This window comes from Ictidomys tridecemlineatus, chromosome 3 (assembly GCF_052094955.1).
Source record: "Ictidomys tridecemlineatus isolate mIctTri1 chromosome 3, mIctTri1.hap1, whole genome shotgun sequence".
NCBI lineage: Eukaryota > Metazoa > Chordata > Mammalia > Rodentia > Sciuridae > Ictidomys > Ictidomys tridecemlineatus.
In genome coordinates, this window is record NC_135479.1 from 127628588 (window position 1) to 127653547 (window position 24960).

General features: G+C 41.2%; 1 long non-coding RNA gene across 1 annotated transcript; it reads left to right on the forward strand.

The window, feature by feature from the left end:
• Positions 1-3052: 3052 nt before the first annotated feature.
• Positions 3053-24454, forward strand: LOC144376339 (uncharacterized). Its single transcript, XR_013436676.1, has 4 exons — positions 3053-3301; positions 3590-3738; positions 17006-17122; positions 21697-24454. It is a non-coding gene; the product is annotated as an uncharacterized LOC144376339 (long non-coding RNA).
• Positions 24455-24960: the final 506 nt, after the last annotated feature.

The window sequence follows — 24960 nt, forward strand, 5'->3', positions numbered from 1 at the left end:
GGACACAACATCTTTGTTGGTATGTGGTGCTGAGGATCGAACCCAGGCCGCACGCATGCCAGGCCAGCGCACTACCGCTTGAGCCACATCCCCAGCCCCTCAAGAAACAACTTTTTAAAAAAATTCTAATGTGGCTGCCAGGTTTTTTCTTTATCCAAACTAAATTCTACACTTCCGTTTCTAGACCTTTTTAATCCTGAGCCCCAGAGGGTCATCTTCACTTCCCATGCCATATCTTAGTGCCATATCTTCATCATTTCCTAAACATCCTACTTTTGAGATCCTGTGCCTTTTTACACTACTGTGCCCTACACAGGTCACGCCATCTGTCCATACCTATGTCTGGGAGAGTGGCACGTCCTAATCTACAATGCGATCTCGCCACAATGTCAGTTCCTTTCACTCCTCTGCACCACTCAGGACCAATCCTGCTCAGAGTGTTCCTGGGTGTCTCCTGTGTTATTGTGATTGCAGGTTGCTCATCAACACAAGTGCACCATGTACTTACTCATCTCTTTTCCCATGCCTCAAATAACCCACAGCGTAGCACACCTAGCACACAGTAGGTTCTGGAAGCAATGCACCAAAGAGCGAGCAGGACAAGTGAGCTCCAGGAGAAGGAGATTTCTGAGCTGCATCTGAAGAGGTGGATGTGAAAGGACTAATGAGGCACCATCAGGGCCAAGGGCATTGGAGAATGCACAGAGAGTGGCGGGAGGAAGAGGTACAAGTTGACTCTGTGCAGCTGAGTATCCTGACACAGGCCCCAAGTCCCACTTACCTATCCCTGGGGCACCTGGCAGTGCTCACCTCTAGAGCCTGGATCAACAGCCTCAAGATGAATGACAGTAAGGCGGCTGTGGAAGATAATAGCCACTAGGAAGCTGTGCACGTGCTAAGAAGCCAACCCTGGGGACAGTTGCTCACTGGCCCCGCCCCTGGGCCCGACTCCTCCCTCCATGACCCCTCCCCCAGATAGCTCCGCCCACCAACTCTTCCTCCTTGGACTGGACAGTTAGTCCAGTACTCCTAACGGAAACCTCCTTCCACCAGCTGCGCTGTCCTCCTGCTCTCCCTGTTTTACCTTCATTACCCCTCTCTCTGGCCCAGCTAGAATCTCTGCTCCACAGTGTATGTAGCCTACCCCACCTAGCTCCCTGACCCCAGTAAACTTGAACATATCTTTGACAGGTTCTCCCAAGGGGCTTTGCCCTAGACCTGCCCTCCATTACCCCACCTCTTGGCTCTCCACCCCTCCACCCACACAACACTGATGTTTCCAGTGTGGGCCCTGGGGACTGCATGGATCCGCCATGACCTTGTCCAAGGAGAACAGCATCTCTCTGGTACACAAAAGGAAGATGACACATGTCACCAGCTGGGCATCCAGGTACAGGCAAAGGGGCCCAAGCAGAAGCAAGAACAGCTTGATATTATGGTGTTCCACGCAGTTGTTCACCCACCTACAGTGGTGCTCAGACTCCTATGGGGAGAGGAGGCAGGCTTCAAGATTATATCTCGCCTAGCCTACATCATCCCCAAATAATAAGGCCTCCCCCAAAGCTGTCTTCTAGGCCGCCTTCTATTGGCCCTACAGACAGGCTCCCATCTCAGGGAGATGGCATTTCCATTGTTAGAGCACAGTTAGGACTCCATGGCTCAATGGGTCACTGGTCATGAGTGAGGTTTTTAGAGACTAGACCTACCTGGTGTTACCTGGAGCAGGATATGCAATAACTCTGGGCCTCTATTTACTCAGATGTTGGTTAAGGATGTAAAGAACACCCTTCCCATCCATGCTTCTGCCCTTGGAGAACCCTGCAGGGTGTGTACATGAGAGAGCATTCAGAACCCAGCAAACCCTCCAACTGGGACACCCAGATCAAGACAGGCAAAGACCTCCAGAAGATGGGAACAGCCAGCCTACAGATCAGGTATTTAGTACCAATAAGCCAGGGGATGGGACAGTCACTGCCTTTCATCCCCCAGACTCCACCAGGCTCAGCACAGATGGGATGCCCTTTGCATGTCATCATCTGTTCAAGCAAGGCCAGCCTCTCAGAACACATACTGACATAGAAGTCACAACGGATGTAAGTGTCCAAGAGTGGCTGGGAGCCACTCTTAAGAGTCTGGGAGGATAGTCTTGTACCCACCTCCAGCCCACTTATACTGTAAGGTTCCTGGTCCTGATCAGGTGCCTAGGAATGAGTTGGTGATTGGACAGAGAGGAAGAGTACTCACCTTCACACAGATGTTACAACAGGGACAGTGGAAGGTCTTGGGTGGGCAGTGGGAGGAGCAATGTGGGCATTAGGGCATTAAAAGGCTTTTGATACATTCAGGCCTTGTATGCTGCCTTAGGGTTCCGCTTGTAGGAGTCTGGCATGGGAAGAGGTTTGGGCAGTGACAAGAGGCCATTTTTATCACTCTGCTGCTCAGGGAAGCCCCATAGCTGGAAAGCAGGCAGTGTTGTTACAGAAGGACCTGCCTTTGGGCTGTCTTCCTGCAATTATGCCACTAAGCCTTGCTTCAGCAAAACATCAAGAAGGGTATTGAAATTTATTTCTGGATACTTTGCCTGATCTTAAAACAAAATCATAATTTTAGCAGCAGGACGAACTCTGGTATGCCTTGTGCTATTTGGCTTCCAAAAAAAGTGTGTAAATTTTCAAGAACATTTTACCTTTAATTGATATTCTTCCCTGCGTAAACATAAAAACTTTCTAGTTGGTGCCATAGAGATGTTGTCAAGAGTAAAGTTATGTAGTTTTGCTATTGTCTGGGATGGAATGTTGGATGGATTATCTTCTATGTGAAAATAGATACATATATTTACATTGTAACAAAGACGCTCAAATGAAACATTAAAATGATGAAATTGAAGGCACAATTCACATCCCTGGGTATTGAGCTACAAATATTTCACCCCTTTGGAGTTGGAAAAAAATTCTAGTGTAGCAGTACTGACTTTTCCAGATGAAACTGGCTTATACAAACCAAATATAAATATGTGTGATTTCACTCACACCATTTCTCCCAGCTCAGAGCCCCGATACAAAACCCAACCAACTCAAGCAAATGCATAATCCTTTTCTTGGATTGCTTAAAGAAAAAGGGAGGCCAGATTTTTTTTTTAATTCCCCAAGATTCTCTGTGCAGAATTTGAACTTTACTGTTCTTCATTGAGTGGGAGGAATGGAGTGGGGGAAGTTTAGAAGGTTCTTTGAAGGAGAAGCCAAGTTACTAGAGAAAGCACCAGTTTCTTTCAGACTCACCTTCCTGTCTTTCACTGGTCACAGTAAGTAATTCTGCTGCCTGTCCACCTGGGAGGAAGGCAAAGCATGGAGGGATGGAAGAGGAGGGAGAAAGGCAGCTAAGCATTGAACATACGTCTTTGAGTTGGGTGTGTCTGGGTATATGATTGGCAGATGAGGAAGAGACTAATAACATTTCTTTGACTTTGAAAATGACTTTGACTCCTGCTACACTAAAATGTGCTTTAGACAAATATGACTATTTGTAGTGTTCTAAGTAATCCCTACACCACTCCCACAGGCAAGTTCACAGGCAGTCTTGTTTCTTTCAGGACTTCTTACTGTGTTTGCCCAAGAATTCTCTCCAGCTCTCCCAGTCTGAAGGAGCTTGGTGCTAGAAAAGATGGGAAGGAACAAAACCTCAGGGTCCTGCCTGAGCAGACCCCATGCTTCATCTCTGTCTTCCATGTCAACAACTAGGGTGAGTCCACCCTTGGGGAAGACTAAGTTCTTTTGTTTTCTGACTGCATATGCTGCTTCTCCTGGCCTCTCTATGGGACCTTTTAGGGAGGTGGAAGGATGTACTTGGAGTACTTCCTGCAAGCTGACCCCAGACTCGGTCATCTCAGCCCACCAGAGAACTTCTAATATGTGATTTTTTCAAAATGAAGGAAACAGGATTGCTTTTGATCTCCCTGGCTTCTGCAAATTTGCCAGTCCTGTCCCCCAGGTAGGGCAGTGGGGTGAAGGAGGGGCACACTCACACCTGGTTAGGAAAATCTCCACATCTGTAAACAATCATAGGTGTAACTCTTTTCCTTTGCTATGCAGAATTCTGTCTATGTTAGAAAGCTTTGACAAGTCAAAGGGGACCTGTGATGTTTCACTGTGTTGTGTCACTTCCCAGAGATTTTGAGGCTTGAACCAAGGTCTAGTAAGCTGCAAGGAAATTTACCTTGACCCCAGAGAGCTGCCCCAAATAGAAGAGACATGTGGTAGAAGCAATGTTAGATTTAGAGTCTGTGTGCTTAGTTATGTGAAACTAACTCTATATATAATAGTATGGACTTAGAATACACTGTTACATTTTAAATAAAAACATTAACTCTAAGTTGATGCTAAAAATTTAAGATTTAGAGCAAAGGCCAGATGGTACAAACAGGAAACAAAGAGCAAAATATGAGGCCTAAATCCAAATATATCAATATTACACTGAATAGAATGAATTAAAACCCCAGTTGAAAGGCAGAGATTATCAGAATGGGTTAAAAAATCAAGATCTAATAATATCTACAAGTGATGTGCTTTAAATGTAAAGATACAGATATATTGAAAATTAAAAATCAGGAAAATAAGAATGAAAAAATAAAGAATGAAAAGTTGGAACTGCTGAATTAATATTAGATAAAATAAACTTGAAAAGTATCACCACAAATAGAAATTCTGAAGACAGATATGACAATAATTAATGTTCTTGTACCCAGTAACATAACTTTAAAATATATGAAGCAAAAATTAACAGAATGAAAGGGAGAAACACACAGTTACAAACCATCATAGGAGATTTTGATATCTGTCTCTCAGTAAATACAGTAATTTGAAAAAAATATTAATAAAGACATAGAAGTTTTGAGCAAGAGTATCAATTACCTTAGCCTAAAAGACTTTATAGAATACAACACCCAACAACTACAGAACTCCTGATCCCTTTAAGAGCACATAATACTTTTAGTAACAGGTCATATTCTGGGCTATAAAACAATATTCCTTACCAATAATGGGATGGATTCAAACTCAGAAGCTTTTTCTCAGCAATAGGAATGATCAAAAATGTGAAGAGAGAGCCCACAGAGTGTCAGATCATTTTTACTACACACACATCAGATAGAGCACTAATTTCCAGAATATATAAACATATCAAAAATCTTAACACCCCAAAACCAAATAACCCAATCAATAAATTGACTAAGGAACTAAACACACAATTCTCAGAAGATATATGTTCATAAACCAATATGTGAAAAATGTTCATAAACTCTAGCAATTAAAGAAATACAAATCAAAACTATCAGATTTGATCTCACTTCAGTCAGAATGGCAATTATCAAGAAGACAAGTAACAAGAAATGTTGGCGAGATTGTGGGAGAAAAGACACACTCATAGATTGCTGGTGGGACTCCAAAATGGTGCAACCATTATGGAAAGCAGTATGGAGATTCCTTAGAAAACTTGGAATAAAACCACAATTTGACCCAGTTATCCCACTTCTTTATTCCCAGTGGACTTAAAATCAGCACACAACAGTGATGTGGCCACATCAATGTTATAAAGCAGCTCAACTTGAAATAGTTTAACTATGGAACAAACCTAGGAGTCCTTCAACAGATGAAGAAAATGTGGTCTCTATGCATAATGGAATATTACTCAGTTTTAAAGAAGAAAGCAGTGATGGCATCTGCCAGTAAATGGGTGGAAGTGGACAATATCATACTAAGCAAAATAAGCCAATTACAAATGTTTTCTCTGATATATTGACAATAATTCACAATAAGGAGCATGGCTATGGAAGAATAGAATTATTTGGATTAGGTAGAGGGGAGTGAAAGGTGGGAAGCCAGGTATGGGGGTAGGAAGAAGAGTAGAATGAATCAGACATTATTACCCTATATGCATGTATGACTACATGACTGATGTGATTCTACATCATGTACAACCAGAAAAATGAGAACTTATACACCATTTGTGTATGATGTGTCAAAGTGCATTCTATTGTCATGTATTGCCGTTGTCTAGCTGGGTGAAATAACTGGGAGATGACAAACAACTTGAAGGTTGAAGCAGGTAGTACTTTATTGCCAGTGAACTCAGCGGGAACTGAGAGGGAACTCAAAGTAGTGCGTACCCTAGGTAGCAGGCACCACCTCTCTGCCAGACTGCAGAGGTACATATACCCAACTAATTATACACAGCTTAACTTAATTAACATAAACTAGATACAGCAGTCAGTTATTAAGGGATCCTTATCATCTTAATGGCTCCCTGGCATTGACTCAGAAACCACTCCTCCTAGCAAACTGCCAGGCACCATCTTAACTTGGTTGTGGCCCTCATCAATGTATAACTAACTAGAACAAATAAAAGCAAAAAAAGACTGGTAGCATCCAAGGGGTGGAGGAGGAGGAATGGAGTTATTACTTACATGGTGGAAGAGCTTCTGTTTGGAGTGACAAAACTGTTTTGGAAACAGAAGCTTGTACAATATTGTGAGTGTAATTAATGCCTTTGAGTTGGTCACTTATCATGGCTAAAATGGCAAATTTTATGTTACAAGTCTTTTACAATAATGAACACTTTATTATAGTTTTAAAAAATTTTCCTTTCAGAAAATGAAAGAATAGGATGCCATGTTAGTAGCTATTCTTGAGAATCACATTGGCCACCAGGATGTGTGGAGTTAAACTTGCTAGCAGTTTTGCCAAGTTCAGAAATGGGTGCTGCCAAAGAGAGGAAACAAAAAGTGCATAATTTAGAAGCAAAACATGTTTTTTCAACTAAGGCCTGAAGACTACTTATGAATACAATTGACTTAATCAACCCATATTTTAATACCTGCCCAAACATCTCATAATCACAACCATAGCTTTCATAAACTGTTTTGAAAACAGAGTTGTTTTTAATTGTTCTAATTTCTAAAAATTAACAGTTAAACAGCCCATTAATACACTCATGCCAGCATTGAATGGACACGATATTTGATAACATAGCAAAACAAACTCACGAAAATAAACTTTTACTCCTGGCAGATGAAGTCCTAAAATATAGCAGCTGCCTTATTGGTAGTGATCAATGAATAGTGAAATGGAAACTTTCTGTGGGTTATTCAAAGAGTCAATATTTTATCCAAATCACATCATTTTGAAATTTACCTATAACAATACCTTGGCTGAACCCCTTTGCTCCACATCCACTTCCAAACACTTTTGTAAGAAATCGTGAAATACTGGGAAAAGTTTGTCTGGATTTGGAAGTTCTGGAGTTCCATTTGTTGCAACTAGGTGTAAGGCCTAAAAATAGAACAACATCTGTGACATTCTTTTTTGGGGGGCCTGAAATACTGATGGTTGAACAGAGGTGGCATTGCCAGTCAGCTACATTCCTAATCCTTATTTTTATTTTTGAGATAGGATCTCACCAAATACTTGAGGCTGGCCTTGAACTTGTGATCCTCCTCTTTTTTTTTTTTTCCTCCTGAGTCACTGAGATTACAGGTGTGCAACCATAGGGTATAGCACTTGTGACATTCTTAAAGTACCTCAACAAAGTTATAATATATAAAGTTTATGGATTGTTATGGTTTTTTAGGAATTGAACCACAAAATATGCTAAGCAAATAACTGCTCCACTGCTGAGCTATACACCAGGCCTTTTTTTCATTTATTTTGAGACAGAGTATCTCTAAATTGCCCAGGCGGGCTCAAATATGAGATCTTCCTGCCTGAGCCTCTATAGAAGCTGAGATTACAGGTGTGTGCCCCCAGGCCTGGCAGTTTCATCTTTTCTGAGTTGAAGTATGAATGCATACACTTGCTTAAAGAAAACAAAATCAAGAAAAGCAAAAACTTCACCTGGGTTGCATAAAAATATAAAGAAAAATGATGACAATCCTACTACCAATGTGGACTATCTTGTTAAACCTTACCAAGCTTTTTAAAAGTCACATTTTCACATTTCAAAACAATTTGTATCTACTGAAACTCTTTTCCTTCAAAAGCTATATGCCAGATTCATCATTCCTAATAACTGACCATAAAATGATTCTAATGGCTAAATTGAATAGTGCCTTAATATGGGTCTTTTTATAATTTAACCAATCTCCTTTATAAAATCTTTGTATTCTTTAGTTTTGAATATTACCTTTAAATTTATAGAAGTGAAATTATTTCTAGAAGTTTTAAGTTTTATGATTAAGCAGACAGTAGAGACCCTTGTTAAGTTGCCTGTGAGACAGGAGGAACACTTTATGAGATCTGGCTGACCTTCTTCAAAACTGGAAAGACAACTAGATAGCCTTGCAAATGCAGTTTCTAAATGCATACTGGGCCTTAAAATGGGGATCCTGAAATGTTCCCATGTTGGCCCCTCATGCTCTTATTATTAATATCTTGCATTACAGTACAGTGTAATTATTATATTGATATTCGTGTGTATACGAATCTAAATATAAATATATTTTGTTGTTTTTTGGCTGGCACTTGAAATCTGGGGAACTCGTGCATGCTATCCAAGAACTCTAAACAAATAAACAAATATGGATATACTTCTATGAATCCAAAGTTTACAACTTTACATTAGAGTGAGTTTGGCATTGTATTATGTAATTTCTTATTAGGTATTATTATATAATTGTGCATTGTATTATATAATTCTGTGGGTTTTGAGAAATTAATATTGTCATGTATCCACCATTATAACATCAACTGAATAAATTCACTGCACTAAACACCTACTACTCAACCTCTTCACATTTCTGAATCCCTGCAATTATTGAGTTTTTAAAACTCTTCATACTTGAGATATCCTCTACGTACATGCTGGGCATGTGCCCTAGCGTGGATGAACACTTCCAGCCCACACATTCAACTTGCAATTGGAGAGCATCTAACCCCTTTAAACTGAAAGACATCATTAAGCACTATTCTCTTAAACTTCTTTAAGAATCTAATATGCCCACACCATATTTTCCATGTTCATTCCCTATAATAAGCAAATAAATAAAGTTCTGTCATGTCTATTGTTGTTATGATATCTCAATTTTTATCCATGAGTACTATTTTATTGTATGGATATAACATATACATTTGATTTCTTTTATTCATTTTGTGGTACTGGGGATGGAACCTAGGGCCACAGCATTCGAGGTATGTGCTCTACCACTGAGTTGTGCACAGAACTCCCATTCACTTTTTGAAATACATCTTGGTTGTACATTCTGTGTCAAAGGAACTGCTTAGCTAGAGCCAGTCTTGGTTCCAAGTTTGGCAAACACGAATAAAGATGCTATAAAATTTTTCATAGGTTTTTTTGTGTGTGTGGACATGTTTCAATGCCTGGGGGTAAATACTTAGGAACACATTATTCTAATGGCTAAATTGAATAGTGCCTTAATATGGCTGTTTTCATTATTTAACAAACAAATTGCTGGGTTATGTGGTAAGGTCATGTTTTGTTTTGTGGGAACCTGAAAAATTTCTCTTCTGGAGGGAGCCTCCCACTAGCAATGCAGGAGCATTCCTGTTACTCCATCCCTCTTCCAGCATTTCTCACTTTTTATTATTCTCATTCCTCAGAGATTAGGTACAACTCTCTCTTATTTTTGAATGTTTGCATCTTTCAGTGATAACACTTGACCATCACGTGACACACAATGTCACACAGGGCAAGAAACTTAGGGTTGTTGTTCTTGGCCCTGAGGCTTTTGTTGTCATTTTACACAAGCATATCTTCTGCCTCCACTGTTATTATTTTTATTTAAATGGTTTTATTTTTTAAAGATACTTATATAGCAAAAATTCATATACTTATTCAGGTAGTTAGAAGTAGTTTCAATTTCCTGCATTTGAGAAAGCTGTTATTTGGCTTTTGGGAGATAGATTTCTGGGTTGATTTTTTCTTTCAGAACTTCATTACACATCATGAGAACACTTGAAACTGTCTCAAAGCTCACTGATGCTATTTCATTGAAAAGTTGTTTTCACATCTCTCCCTATGTTTCACTGTGGTAGTTTCCACTACTTCACTAATCTATCATTAATCTAGTCTCACATATTATAGTTTCATAATGTGTTAGTCAGTTGTTTCAGTGTGACCAAAATACCTGACAAGACAAAGTTAGAGGAACAGGTATTTTGGCTCACAGTTTCAGAGGTTTAGTCCATGGTGTGCTGACTCCACTGCTCTGGGCTCAAGGTGAAGCAGAACATCATGGCGGGAGGGCACGGTGGAGGAGAGCTGTTCTGCTCAAGGAGGACAGGAAACATAGAAGCAGAGAAGGGTAAAAGGGGTACAGGGCAAAAAACCCTTTGAGGGCACCCTGCAGTGTCCCATCTGCTCCAGCCACACTTCTATAGTGACCAACTATCCATTCAAACTAGGAGAGAGTGATTAGGTTATGGCTGTCATAATCCTATCATTTCTCTTACAAATATCTCTGCATTAACACTGGAGCTTTTCAGGGACATGTCATATCCAAATCACAATATGTAACTAAGTTTGGTTTCCATCATTTAAAAATTTGCCTTCAAAAGGCGTAATGTTTTAAACTCTGGAACCTAATTATAAAAATTATTTTCATGACCTTGTGTGCTAATTCTTTTATCTGAGTCAAGTATGGGTTGGTTCCATCTGAATATTTTCTCCTCATGATGGACTATATTTTCCTACCCTTTTGTATTTTTGTTAAAGTTTTGACTGGAGGTCTGGGTGCCTGTTGCATCCTGACCACTTCTGGATTTCTATCAATATTCTCTGACTTTTTCCCAGGCAGATCAAGACTTCTTTTATTTGAAGGGCAGATCTGTGTTAACTCTGGAGGCCACACTGAAGGTACAGCTTTATTTCTGGGCTTCATCCTCTTTGGACAGTCTTGATGATCTCCTCCTCCTTTCTTGGCCTGGAGATGCTCTTCACAAAAGTGGGCCTCAGCAAGGTCAGTCAGGATTCTCACAGGTCTTGTCTTCCTTCAGCTTGTGGACATGTTCCAGGAGAATCTGCTTTGTTTTGGGCCATGTTCCTTCATCTCCAGGTACAGGCTCTGGTACAAGTGGCAATCTCTTTAGATTCATGGTATCTTATGAGAACCTGGTGTACAACTCTCAACCTCTCCTCCAGGTTACCTATTCTAACTATGACCATGTGACTGCTTTACCTGTAGGCCAAGGTGTTTTTCCATCTTGAGCTCAGGGAATGGACAGTAGCAAGCGCATGGATGACCAGCCCATCTTTTATCACCTCGTATCTACTGATAGTTGATGACATAGGATTTAACCATTTTCACTAGGGTCTAATCAGATCCACAGCAGAGGACACTTAGGACAAGCCCCTTTTGAGGCATAAGTAGAACTATGGTTGTGATTGTGGCCCTATAAATATTCTTGAGCTTTGTTCTGGGATACAGTTTTAAGCTATTTGTGTCTCATTTGTAAGATTTGTTAGGTGGAACTGAAACAGTGTTTAAGGGTAATTATTTCCTATCATTGAGACAAGACTCTTATGACTCTTCTCAATATCTTGTTTTCCATGGTGGCTGATAGAAACAGGCACTACTCCCAACCCTACGCATGTGGCAGGCACTACTCCTTCTGATATTGTTCTTCTGAGCTGGGGGTCTCACTATGTTGCCCAAACTTGAGCTCAAGTGATACTCAGTGTTTCATCTAGCTGGGACTATGGGCGTGCACCATCACACCCAGCCCCAGGGTTTGTTCCTAGTGATGGAGCTTGAACCAAGGACCTTGTGCATGCTAGGCAAGCACTCTGCCACTGAACTACTCCTCAGCCCAGTTCTTGCCATTCTCATCAGATAATTATATCTCAGTCTTTACAGTGGCTCTTCATATCGATCTCTGTTGAATTCTTAAGGGGGGGTCCTCCCCAGAGCTTGAGAGTGTCCATCTTTTCTATTTTCTTAGCTAGTTCAGCAATGCCCCATCTGGGTTATGCCTCCCTGCACAAGGCCTAGAAATTGGGGCAGTTGTAGGGTTCATTTCAGTTGTTACTTTTTGACATCACTGTCCTTCATTCAATGTCTGATACAGCATCTTGAAAACTACTTTTTCCTATAATCTAGTCTCTTGAAGTCATTTTCAGCAAGAAAGACTAAGATGGTTCTAGTTACTTTACTTTAACCGAAAGTAGATGTGCCCATTCATCAAGTTTTCACCAACATTATATCTTAATTGATCAAGTCTCAGTCTTCATCTTTATTGACATAACTATGGTTTCTGCCAAGCTGACCTCCCCATCACTTTTTGCCTATAGATATCAGGGCATATCTTTTTCCCTGTCTTTCCTTCCATTCCTTCTTGGTCTCCTTGCTGGTCTGCCTCATTAACTCTTAGTTATGGACAGTGTTAGGGTGCAAGGTAAATTTCTGTCCATTTATTCCCACTTGACTCTGTGACCTCATCTTGCCTTGCAGCTTTAGGAAACATCTGTAGCTAAGAAGCTTCAATTTTATCTCTCTAACCTGGATCCCAGGCTTGCATTCCCAACAGCCTCATCAACATATTTATTTGAAGATCTTACTAGGTGTCTTAACTTTCACATATCTAAAACAAGTTAAAATGCTCACAACTAAACTCCCAATTACCCCCCCCAACCCCTCTACCCATCTTACAGTCATTCCTATCTCAACTAAGGGATACTTCCATTTCATCATTCCCATTCTTAGGCCATAACTCTTGGAACTACCCTCAACTCTTCTTTACATAGATGCTCCATTCAAAATATATCCAGAATCTGATTATTTTTTTTAATCACCTCCACTGATGCCATTCTTGTCTACATTTCTGTCACTTCTTACCTGAATTATTGCAACAGCTTTATAATTGGTCTTCCTGCTTCTGCCTTGGCCTTCCTTGAGAATCTCTTCTGAACAAATTGACCAGAGTGAGCCTCTTAATATTTAAGTAAGACCATTTTATGCCTGTGCTCAAAACTTTCCACTGGTTTCCCCATCTTAGAGTGGAAGCCAGAAGCCCTACAAAGCACTACTAGGGCCTCACTCACTGACCCTCACCGCCTACTGCTTGCTCAGTGCACTGTGACTCTGCTAAAGCCCTTCAAGATCTTTCACTGCACTAGGAACATTCCTGCCTCAGGGATTTCCATGCTTGTCATGCTCTTCTGCTTGCCATGCTCTTCCCTAGGTATGGAACCCTTTTGAAAACAACACCCTGACTCTCACTCTCCTGCCAGTCCAACACCTAAAGAGTCCTTTGCTTAAGGCATTATTCTTATTTCCCTTATAGTTTCTCTCCTTTTACTAGAATGTAGGTTCTACAAGGCAGAAATTTTTGTGGGTTCTCTAGGCAGCAAGTTAAATAGTGCCTTGCACAAGGCAGGGATTAAATTCAATATTGGCTACATGAATACATGAAACAAAAGGGTTTTGAAAATGGCTCTGGAGAGTGTTCTAAATAGATCTACTGTCAAAACTACTTTAACTGCTTAGTTGAACTGGAATCTTAGGCAATGGGGCAAAAAGCATTAGGGAAAGTATATGCAAATTCAATTCCCTCTGCTGTCTCACCTGTTTTCCTTAGTAAAACACATAAGGGTCAATGGTGTACATGTATCAGAACTGCCTTCCCTTTTATGGCCAAATAAAATTCCACTGTTCATCAGGTGACAGGAAATTGGATTGTTTCCAATTTTTGCTATTCTAAATAGCACTGCTATGAAAACATTGTGCATGTTTAGTGTGAATATGTGGTTTTATTGCCTTTTTTTTGTAAGTGCTGTGGACTGACCCAGGGCCTGCTAGGCACTCTACCATTGAGCTACATCTCCCACTCCATTGACATATGCTATTTATTTATTTATTTATTTTTATTTAATTTTCTGTTTTGATGTGGTGCTGAGATTGGAACCCAGTGCCCCACACATGCAAGGCAAGCATGCTTCTATTTATCCACAACCCTAGCCCTTGACATATGCTTTTAATTCTTTTGGATATATATCTAGTAGCAGTATTGCTAGTTCATATGGTAACTCAATATTAGCTTTCTGAAGAACTTCTTCTGACCTCCTTTTTCTAAGAGAGAGGATAATACAAAATCATATAAAATACTAAGTATAACCAGAAAAATGGGAAAATGCATGAAGAACAAATGCAAAATAGAGAAAGCAGTTATAAATACATTAAATACTACTCCAACTCTACCAATAATCACTTTAAATGTGAATAGTCTAAAATGACAATTAAAGAAAAAGTTTCAAACTGAATAAAGAAACAAGACTCTACCATATATTGTCTATAAGAAACTACTTTGATTAAGAAGACTCAGACACAATTAAAGCCAAAAGATGAACAGAGATGCACTATAAGAACTAATCAATGGAAATCTGCAATAGGTTTATTAATTTTACATGAAATACATTTCAGAATATGGAAAATTATCAGGGATATAGAGGGACAAACTCCAAGAAGACATAACAATTCTAAATATGTAAGCATTTAACAACAGACATCTAAATATGTGACCACCAAAACTGATATAACTCAAGGAGAAATTAACAAAATTCACTCCTAAAGTTGATAGATGAAGGAAGCAGAAAATCAATAAGGATATAGTTGACCTGAGTGGCGCTGTCAATCAACTTGATCTTATTGGCATATCTAAAATACTCTTCTCCAAAAGGATAGAGTACACATTCTTTTCAAGTTTACATAAAATTCAGAAAGGTCCACCATGTTCTGTGCTGTAAAAGAGTTATCAATAAATTTAAGACATTAGAAATAAAATAAAACATATTTTTATATCACAATGAAATTAAGTTAAAAATTACTAATAGAAAGAGAACTGAAAAATTTCCAAATGTTTGGGAATTCAATAATACATTTATAAATAACACATGAGTAAAAATAGTCTCAATGGAATTTCTAAATATTTTGAATTAAAACAAAGAAACAACAATGTATTATAATTGCAAAATTTACCCAAAGCACTGTGTAAGCATTTAGAGCACTTAGGGGAATTCATAGCATTAAATACACAGATGAGAGAAGAAAAGGGAGCTAAATTCAGTAATCTAGCTTTTAGAGGCCAAAGCCAAAAGAACAATTTAAGTTAGAGCAAGCAAATGAAAAGAAAAAAGAAAAAGAAAAAAAAAGGGAACAGAAAGAAAGAAAAAGAAAAATCAATAAAATTTAAAACTATATGCCAGCATCATCATTCCTAATATCTGATCATAACATTATTCTAATGGCTAAATTGATAGTGCCTTAATATGGGTGTTTTCATAATTTAACCAATACCCTTTAGAAAATCTTTGTAGACTTCAATTTTTGGTTATTACCTTTAAGTTTCTAGAAATAAAATTATATCTAATTAATGGATTCTTTAGTATAAATTTTAGGTTTTAAAATTGAGCAGACAATAGAGACCCTCACTGAGTTGCCTGTGACACAGGAAGAACACTTTAAGGGATCTTGCTGACCTTCTTCAAAACTGAAAAGACCTTGCAATATTTTTTATTTCAATGTCTATGCATTTATAAAGCAAAACTTCCTTCTATGCCACTGACAAAAAACATGTTTCTAGCATAAACATGTCTATAAATCCAACTTTTTCCTTATAAACTGAAAATCATTTAAGGCAGTAAGGAGAGGAAACACCCCAAGTAAATGCAACAACATGGAACAAGTGTCAGTCCCACTATCATGTTTAATTATAATGTATAATAAATATGGAAAAAATGTAAAACATCCAATTCAATTTCTAACAAAAGTATGAGATCAAATTAATCCTCAGATTCCAGAAGATGTTCAAGAGCCATTTGGACAGTTGACAAAAAGCAATTTCTATGTAGGAGAAAGTAGGGACAATATAGCTTAGCCTTTCATTTTTCAGGAAATGATCTTTTCATCTATCAGTGCTTCTCAAGTTTCCAAGTGATTCAGTGTTTTTCCACTGTATGATGTCTTATCAGGAGAAGTAAAGCTTAGATGTTTCTGCTTCACTGTGTTGGAGTCATGCCCACTGCTCTGGCATGCCCTAACAAAGAGAAATTCAGAAATTAGTTGTGGTTTGAATTGCTCTAATACAAATAGTTTTCAGAGATTAATGTCAAACATACATAAAACAAACCAATACACATAATTTTAGATTTGACTAAATTCTAAATGATCTAGCTTTCTAGAATTCTACGTTTCCATATCTATTTTGCAAATGAAGAAGAATGTTCAAAACAGAGTACTAGGAATGGAGTGCTGGGTTTGTTTGGGGAGAGGGACAGAAGTGTCAAACCTGTGTTTCCTCCTTTTAATAACCCACCAGAGTAGCTTCTAATTTAAAAGGCATAAGCCAAGAACAAAAGTCAGGGGACAGCAAACAGGAAGAAGGATGCTTGCTTATGTCTGGTTCTGGTCTAGGCTTTAGACAAATACAGAACACAGGGCAGCAGGCCCATTCCAACATCAGCATTTCAGGAAATAAAAATTTAGGGTTTCTAAACCAGGAACCCACCTTATACAGTGTTTACTGTTTCATATCTTTTTTGGGAGGAGAGGAGAGAAGGGGTACAAGGGATTGAACTCAAGGGCACTCAACCACCAAGCCACATCCTCAGCCTTTATATTTTTTAAGACAGGGTCTCACTAAATTGCTTAGTTCCTCCCTTAGTTGCTGAGTCTGGCTTTGAATTTGCAAACCTCCTAAGTCAGCCTCACAAGCTTCTGGAATTACAGTCATGCTCCACTGAGCCCAGCAATACATGACAGATTTTCCCCCCTAAATCCATGTAAAATAACCAAGAAGTACATTAAATGGTCATGCTATATTTTAACCAATTTACCACTAATAATATTTGAGTTTAGTTTTTGGTACATTTTGCTATCTAAATACTGGGACAAAACCCTTAATATATGCTGTTCTATTATTTCCCTAAGACACATATGCTAAAAATTACATTTCTGGGTAAAAAGGTATACAGGTGAAACTAACTATTCCATGGCTTCACTTCTTAGCCTGTGCAAAGCATCCTAGTGCCTGTACCCACTGGGGCCCTCCTTCTCCCGCTCATCCTGCAGTTGTTCATCAAAGCTGTGGTGGTGGTCAATGCCAGGCGACCCTATGAAAATCAGGTATGTGGTCTGAGTGTTGTGCCCTTGGCTGTGTGGAGGCATCTTGCACCTCTGAAATTAGGCATTTTATGTGCTTTCTCAACTCTCTTTTCCCTGATGGTGCCTTATGAGTCCTTCCACACCCACCTTTGAAGATGCAGCACAGATATCTCCATACCCTGGAACTTGCTGGCCAGAAACTCCTAGAGCACCCTGGAAAAAACCCTAAAGGATAGGAACAGTGAGTGTCAGGGCCTATGAGCTGGGGTCAGGGACCAGGGAAAAAGATCTAGCTTCACCACACCCCACCAACCCCAGGCAGGGTCCACCACTTGAGCCCTTGGTTTACTAATTCACTTGGGTCACAGGGGGCACATAGCGTGATATAACAGTTCCTGGTGCAGCCCTGGTCAAATGGGTTACTGTGCTGGAGGGAGATGAGGAAGGGAAAAGGAGCTCAGAATCAACAGGACTACACAAGGCCATCTCCCAGTGACCCTCATAAGTGGATCAGTTGAGTCAGGGCTCAACCTGGGCCTGTGGCCAGGCTCTAGGTACAGGGGTGCCCAAGAGTGTCCTTGGGCCTCCTGCCTTCCAAGGCTCCTAGGAAGAGTGACCTCCCTCAACCCACTTGTGAGCAGCTCTTTCCAGACTGTGTTGATCCAGCACCCACCTCTCCTTCCTTGTCAGGGCTCCTCATCCCCTTGTGCCTCCCTTTGCAGGATCCTTGCTCTGTCTCCATTGGTCATATCTGTCCTCCCACCACATCCTTCCAGGTACCTTTTAATATCTTTCTAGTGCTGTTCTGCTCAACTGATCCAAAGATGGTGTCACCACCCTGCTCCTACTTTACTCTCTTACCTCTTGATTTTTTTTTAAAAAATCTACCTTAACTGAATTTCACCAACTGGGAAAGCAGTGGAAGATGCCCAGACATATTTTCCTAGTCAAAAATCAGACTTTCCAGGAAAAAAATCTGGGCTGAAGTCCTTCAGTACACAAAGCAGGAAAGGTCAAGCTCAAAGGTCATTTCCTTCTCTGGACACTGACTGGCATCTCCTCTCCATTATTCCACTTTCTCCTTCTGCTGAGTACATCCATCAGCCTCACACCCTGTTCCTTCCAGACCAGGTTGAGTTTCACCCCAACTTTAAGAGATTCCTCTAGCAAACACTCTGTTATAATGGCAAGTGGCCCAGCAGCACCTCTATCCACCCCCAACTTTCCCATGGCAAACATATGAAGACTTTGATCTTCAACACTATTCTCCACCAGAAGGAAACACAATTCTACATCAGAACAGCTCTGGAATATGTCCAAAAAGCAATACAAATGAATCATTGTCCTCTATGAGGTTCTGCCTCCTTTAAAATGTTCACAGCACTTAAGAAATATAACAACAGGTGCAGTGGTGCACACCTGTAATCCCAGGGACTTGGAGCATCACAAGTTCAAGGCCAGCCTCAACAACTTAGGAAGGCCCTCAACAATTTAGTGACACCCTATCTCAAAACAAAATATAGCAAGGATTGTGGATGCAGCTTTGGTGGTAAAGCACCCCTGAGTTGAATCCCTAGTACCAGAAAAAATAAATTAATTAATGGCAAATTATTTTAAAAATTATAGAATTTTTAAACCTACAGAAAAAATTTTTAAATATATATATATATATATATATATATATATATATAAAGTATAGAAAATATTGATTGTACATAAGGTATAGAAAATGCTTCACAGAATGATAATAAATTCTTCAGAACTGATCAGTAAATTTGAATACCTTCCTATCCCCACATGGAACCCTATCACACACAACTAGAATTCAACAGCTCTGAGGCACCCAGACCAGCCTCTCTCACTGGCTCCACTCCTGGGGCCCCTGTGTCTCAAATACCCTCACACTCCACAGGACCAAAATCCAGTGACATCTTCTTCTTGCCCATCTTCTGACCAACTTCCTGCTGCCTCTTCTTCTTCCCCTTATCCTGGGGGATTAGGGCATGAGGCTTCTGTTTCTTTCTCTCTTTCCTTCTATTCCCAAATGTTGAAGCTTCTTTTTGTTGGTTCACTCATTTATTCAGATTTCTTTTCTTTGTGTGCTGGGATTGAAAATTTCAGGCCTTTGCACATGCTAAGCACAAACTCTACCATTGAGATGCACCCCCATTAGAAGTATTTCAGGGCATGAAAAATGCTTCTTTCAAACTGGCACCATGGTGCACATCTGTAATCCCAATGACTCGGGACACTGAGGCAGGTTTGAAACCAGCCTCAGCAACTTAGTCAGACCCTAATTCATAATAAAAAATAGCAGGGACTGGGGATGTAGGTCAGTGGTAAAGTGCCCCTGGGTTCAATACCCTGTACCAAAAAAAAAAAAAAAAAATTCAGGCACTGCAAGGGTGTTGAAAGCACCCTGCAAACAGCAGGGCCAGCATATATTCAGAGTGGTGAGGGCAGCTGCAACACGAGGCTCTGAGCACTATGGGGAATAACCAGGGTAGAGCAGAGAGAGGGTATCATGAGAACCATGTAGGCAACCCAGCTCACAGCACTCAAGTTCATGCAGAGGATAAGCCCAGAGAGCTAAGAGATGAGACAGCTACTTATGGTTTCAAAGGCTAAGAGATGAGACAGCTACTTATGGTTTCAGTCCAGAAAGAGTAGTCTGAAGATATCTGCTGGCTTTGGCCATTAATGAGAGCATCATCCTGACAGCAAGGGCCAGACTGACCTGAGCCAAGAAGTGAAGGGTGAGCTAGTGGACAAGGTCAAGTCTTTCAGGGATTAAGACCCAGAAGGTACAACAGGTGGGGTGGAGGCCTGAGATGTTAAGGGTGGGACTTGTATGGCTTTTAAGATAAGGCACAAACATATGTAGATGACCATGGGAAGGAATGGTAGTGAAGTAACAGCAGCACCTAGGGCAATTTCTGGTACCAGCCACTCTTCTATGTGGTTTACATGAATTAACCCACAATTCCATATTTTTAAAGATAGGTTAAATTGAGTGACCAGGTGTAATTAGCATACCCAAGGTCTCCCTGCTGGTCAGTTTTAGAGCTGTGATTGGAACTTACGTGGTTTTCACCAGAGTCTCTGCCACCAACCACCAAGCAAGTGACTCCAGAAGGAGTTGCAGTCAAGGAATGGAGTATGGTGGGATTGAAAGCTGGAGCATGGGATCAGTGCCTGAAATTAGGGCTGTCAATAATGGAAGGGAGCCTTTTTTGTTGAATGCCAGAGGGCAGACCACATTTAGGTCCCTTGAGACTTGGGGATCTTGGACTTGGAGGGCCTCTTTCTGAGCAGAGGGGGAAGAGAAATGTCCTATGGCCTGACCTGGGGTGGAAGAACCACAGGATGCAAGAAGGGAAAAGGCTGCCAGGCAAACTCAATGATATACTAGAAGCTGGAGAGAGGAGAAGAGAGGCAGACCACAGGGCTGAGGAATAAGGGCCAAGCACAGGAGTCACAGGTGGGAGGGACCCATATATGGCAGTGATGGGCTGGTGAATAAAAGGATGGGAGGTGATGAGCAGACAGGCTTCTCTTTCTGTTCAGCTGTCTCAGGGTCTGCAGCTTCCCCTTTCTCACTGATGCTGCCCACCAGTCTTCCTGAAAGAAACTTTAGTCAAGTGATTGCCATACTAAAGGAATCCCATGGCAGAGATGCCCACTTCTATTATTCCTAGTTGAAGCTCAAAGAAAAAGCAATAAAGACACACAGATGGGGAAGAAAGCAATGAAACTGTTCCTCACACAGGACATGAGGTTCCATTCAGATGGAACAAGGGATGCTGGGGAAAAAGCTCAGTGGTCCAGCATCCCTGACTCAATCCACAGTACTGGAAAAACAGCAACACTAAGGACTCCTGCTCTTTGAAAGATGCTATGAAGAAAATGAAATGACAAGCCATGAATTGCAAGAAAAGATTTGCAAAATGTAGATCTGAATCCCGTATACAGAACTCCTGAAACACAATAAGAAAACAACACATTTTTTAAATGGGCAAAAGATTGGAGCAAACACTTCACCAACAATATACTCCTGGCTGAGAAGACATGAAAATATGTTCCACACCATTACTCATTAGGAAAATACAGACTGCAGCCCTAATGAGATAGCACTACTCATTTATTAGGCTACAATTTGAAAACAAAAAGAATAGCAACAAATGACAGTGTCAAAAGCTAGTGAGGATGTGGAGCGACTGGAATTCTCATTCATTGCTGGTAGAAAGTAGAAATGATACAGTTGTCTCCTAAAAAGTCCAACATATGTTTACCTTATGACTCAACAATGCCACCCTTAACAATTTATCCAACAGAAATGAAAACATATGTCCGCATGTCTGTGTACCAATGGTTATTGTAGCAGCTTTATTTGTAACTGCCCAAAACTGGCTGGGCATAGTGGCCTCTGCCTATAGTTTCAGTGGCTTGGGAGGCAAAGGCAAGAGGGTGGCAAGTTCAAAGCTTTGTTGTTGTAGCAGTTTTATTTATAACTATTTATAACTGTCTATAGAGACAAGACCTGCCTGGTGTCACTTGGAGCAGGATATAACATCTCTGGACCTCTGTTTTTACAGACACTGAATCAAGATGAAAAAAACATCCTCGCCCATCCAGACATCTGCATTTGTGAACCCGAGTAGAATGGGCACATCAGAGAAACACACTCAGAATCCAGGAAACCCTCCAACTGGGACACCCAGACCAAGACAAGCAAAGATCCCCAGGACACGGCAGCAGTCAGCTTAAAGGGCTGAGGATCTCGTATCAGCAAGCCAGGGGAGGGGACAGTCACTGCTTTTCCTCCCCGACTCCACCAGGCTCAGCACAGATGAGCTCCCCTCTTTGGCATATCAGCACCTGTGCAAGCAAGGACAGCCTCCCTGGACAGCTACAGACACAGAGGTGATGACATATATAAGTGACCAACAGTGGCTGAGAGCCATTTGAAATACTCTGGGAACATGGTCTGATACCCTCACCTGGCCCACTCGTGATGTGAAGTTCCTGGTCCTGGCCAGATGCCCAGGGACAGGTTTGTGAGTGGACAGAGAGGAGGAGCACTCACCTCCACACAGATGTCACAGCTTTTGCAGTGGAAGGTTCAGGGCAGGCGGTGAAAATAACAGGTGGGACACCACAGCATTTGGTATAACCTGCCATTCACTTGTGCCATGTAGGAAGCCTCAGCGTCCTGCTCGAAGGTGCCTGGCAGGGAAAGAGGTCTGGGACATGGAAGAGGCCCTTGAATCACTATACTCCTCAGGGAAGCCCCATAGCAACACTGGGCAACAAGTAGGTGGGGTGGAGGTGGGCAGAGGAATTTTGGTCCCTGTTGAGTAAGCTGACCATTCAGATGGGCGGCAGTCAAAGAGCAGGGGATGTCCAGCCTCAAAGCTCTATATGTTGCTCCCCCCTTTGGAATAGTATTCAGTTCTTGGAATTGTGTGAGATGGGAAGGAGGAGGAGTGCACTGCATGGTTTTTGAAGAGCCTGGTGGCCTCTCGTGCCAACCTGCCCAGGCCTCTTTTTTAAAGCAACTGGTAAACCTCCAGGATTGTTTTTTCACACTTCAGTGGCTTGGGAAATGAAGTGTCAGGGCCCTAGTAATGATGACAGAATAAGAATGGATGCTGAGGTCACAGGTGGGGTCAGCCTTATAGAAATAACCCCCGTAGGCACCAGTCCATTGAGTGCCACCTCCCTCTCCCACGGGTCTGAGGCCTTACCTCTGTGTAAGATTCCTGGTTCCGGTAAATTCATCCAAATGAGGATGTACAAAGTGAGGAGGCAGAGAAGAACCATGGCCACTGGAAGAGCCCACTCTTTTTTGGGCCAATGATCAGCATCTGAAACCAGGGCCAGACTCAGTTTTAATCTGAGGCAACCTAGAGCCCCAATGAGGCACTGCTCACCTGAGGTCAGACTCACACACCTTAAGGGCAGATCTGAATATCCAGGCAAGAGACAGACCAAATTCCCTCCACCACATGTCACCAGCATTATCAGCCTCCCATGGTTCTCTAAAAGCCTCAGGCTCCCCATGTTTCTGTGCTTCTAACTAAATATCCTCCTTCCCCTCATGGGCTCCCTCCACTTCCCTGCCTCTGCACTCTCACTGTCTATTTCCTGACTGTCTCTTGGTGAGAAACCTGACAGCTGGCATGGAGACTCACGGGAATGTGAAGAACACTGTGCTCAGAGAGACCAGTGCTGTCACAGTCAAACAAGCCCAAAGGGTTGAGAATAGCCAGGATCTGGCTGGGGGTGGGGGTAGGGACAATAAATCATTTGAGATAGTCATGCTCTGATGCATGCTCTCAAACAAATGAGAGAAAACTGCTCCTTCTCTTGGGTTGGCACCCAGAGTAGCATGACACAAGTGTGACATCAGAGAGGTTCCAGAATGGGGACTCTGGCTGCTTCCAGTGCCCTCTGAGAGCAATTCTCCCCTGCCCTCACATACACACCTGTAGACTGGGACATCCTGCTTTTCCAGTGGTGGCTTTGTTGGAGCTGGTGAGGATGGGATGTGGTTTGTCCCCCAAATGTTAATAGGCTGGAGGTTTGGTCCTGGGTGTGGCAGTGTTGAGCTGGTAGCACCTGAAAGATGTGGGGCCTAGTGGGAGGTAACTGTGCCACTGGGGATGAGGCCCTTGGAAAGAAGTAATGAACTTCTTATTGGCCCCCATTAGTTCTTGTGAGAGAGGGTTGTTATAAAAAGTACAAGACTCATCCTCCCCAGTTTCTGCCAATGAAGTCTTGACCCCTTGCATGTCCTCCCACCATGATGCCATTCACCATGTTGTGAGCACTCTCACCAAAGGTTAGTCACAGGGGCTGCCAAATGTTGAACTCTGAGCTAAACAAACCTCATCTCTTAATAAAGTACCCATTTTTGGGTAATTTGTTAGAGCCAGAGAAAGTAGGCTAATACAGAGACCATGTATTATGGTTCCTGGGGAGATGGCATGGGGAGAAGTTTGGTGATGGTTACCCACTCTCAGGCCCAGTGATAATTGAAGCAGACAGTGTTCATTGATCATCCTATCTCTATTTCTTTCTTTTTCTTTTAACCGAGTTCCAGTTTGGGGAAGAGGGTACCAATCTACACAACTAAATAACTTCCCAGTTTCCTTCAAAATGAAAAATAAAATGTGTTGGGGATATGACTCAATGGATAAGCAACCCTAGGTTCAATCCCTGATGATGAATAGGATGATTATGATGATGATGATACTTGTACATGTTTATGGCATACAAATTTTGAACCATGTATATACTGAAGAATGGCTGAGTCAAGCTATTGAAAATATACACTCTTTCATATACTTATTTGTGGTGAGAACCCTTAAATCTACTGTCTCAGTCATTTTCAAGTGTATAGAACATTACTAACTGTAGTCATTCTGTTGTATGTTGTTATTAATTCCCAGGCATGTAATCATAGAGCCAGGAAGAATATTTTTAGTCAAGGGCCCAAGGGTTCCAGTTAAAGGCTGAGGGATAGAGAGAATATGTGTATTATTTGAAACACTCTCCAACCATAGAGTGCATTTCTGCCAGTAAGGAAGCTATACAACTGTAGCAGCATTTCGTATAGAAATACTAGCACTTGGATTAATTTTTGTTGGAAATGTTTGTGATATGGCTTTTAAGAGACTTGACTCTACTTTTCAACTTTTTTTTTAAATACTGGGAATCAAATCCAGAGGTGCTTTACCACTGAACTACATACCTACGCTTTTTATTTTTTATTTTGAGACACATCCCACTAAATTGCCCAGGCTGACTTCAAACTTGTGATCCTCTTGCCTCAGCCTCCCCAGTAGCTAGGAATA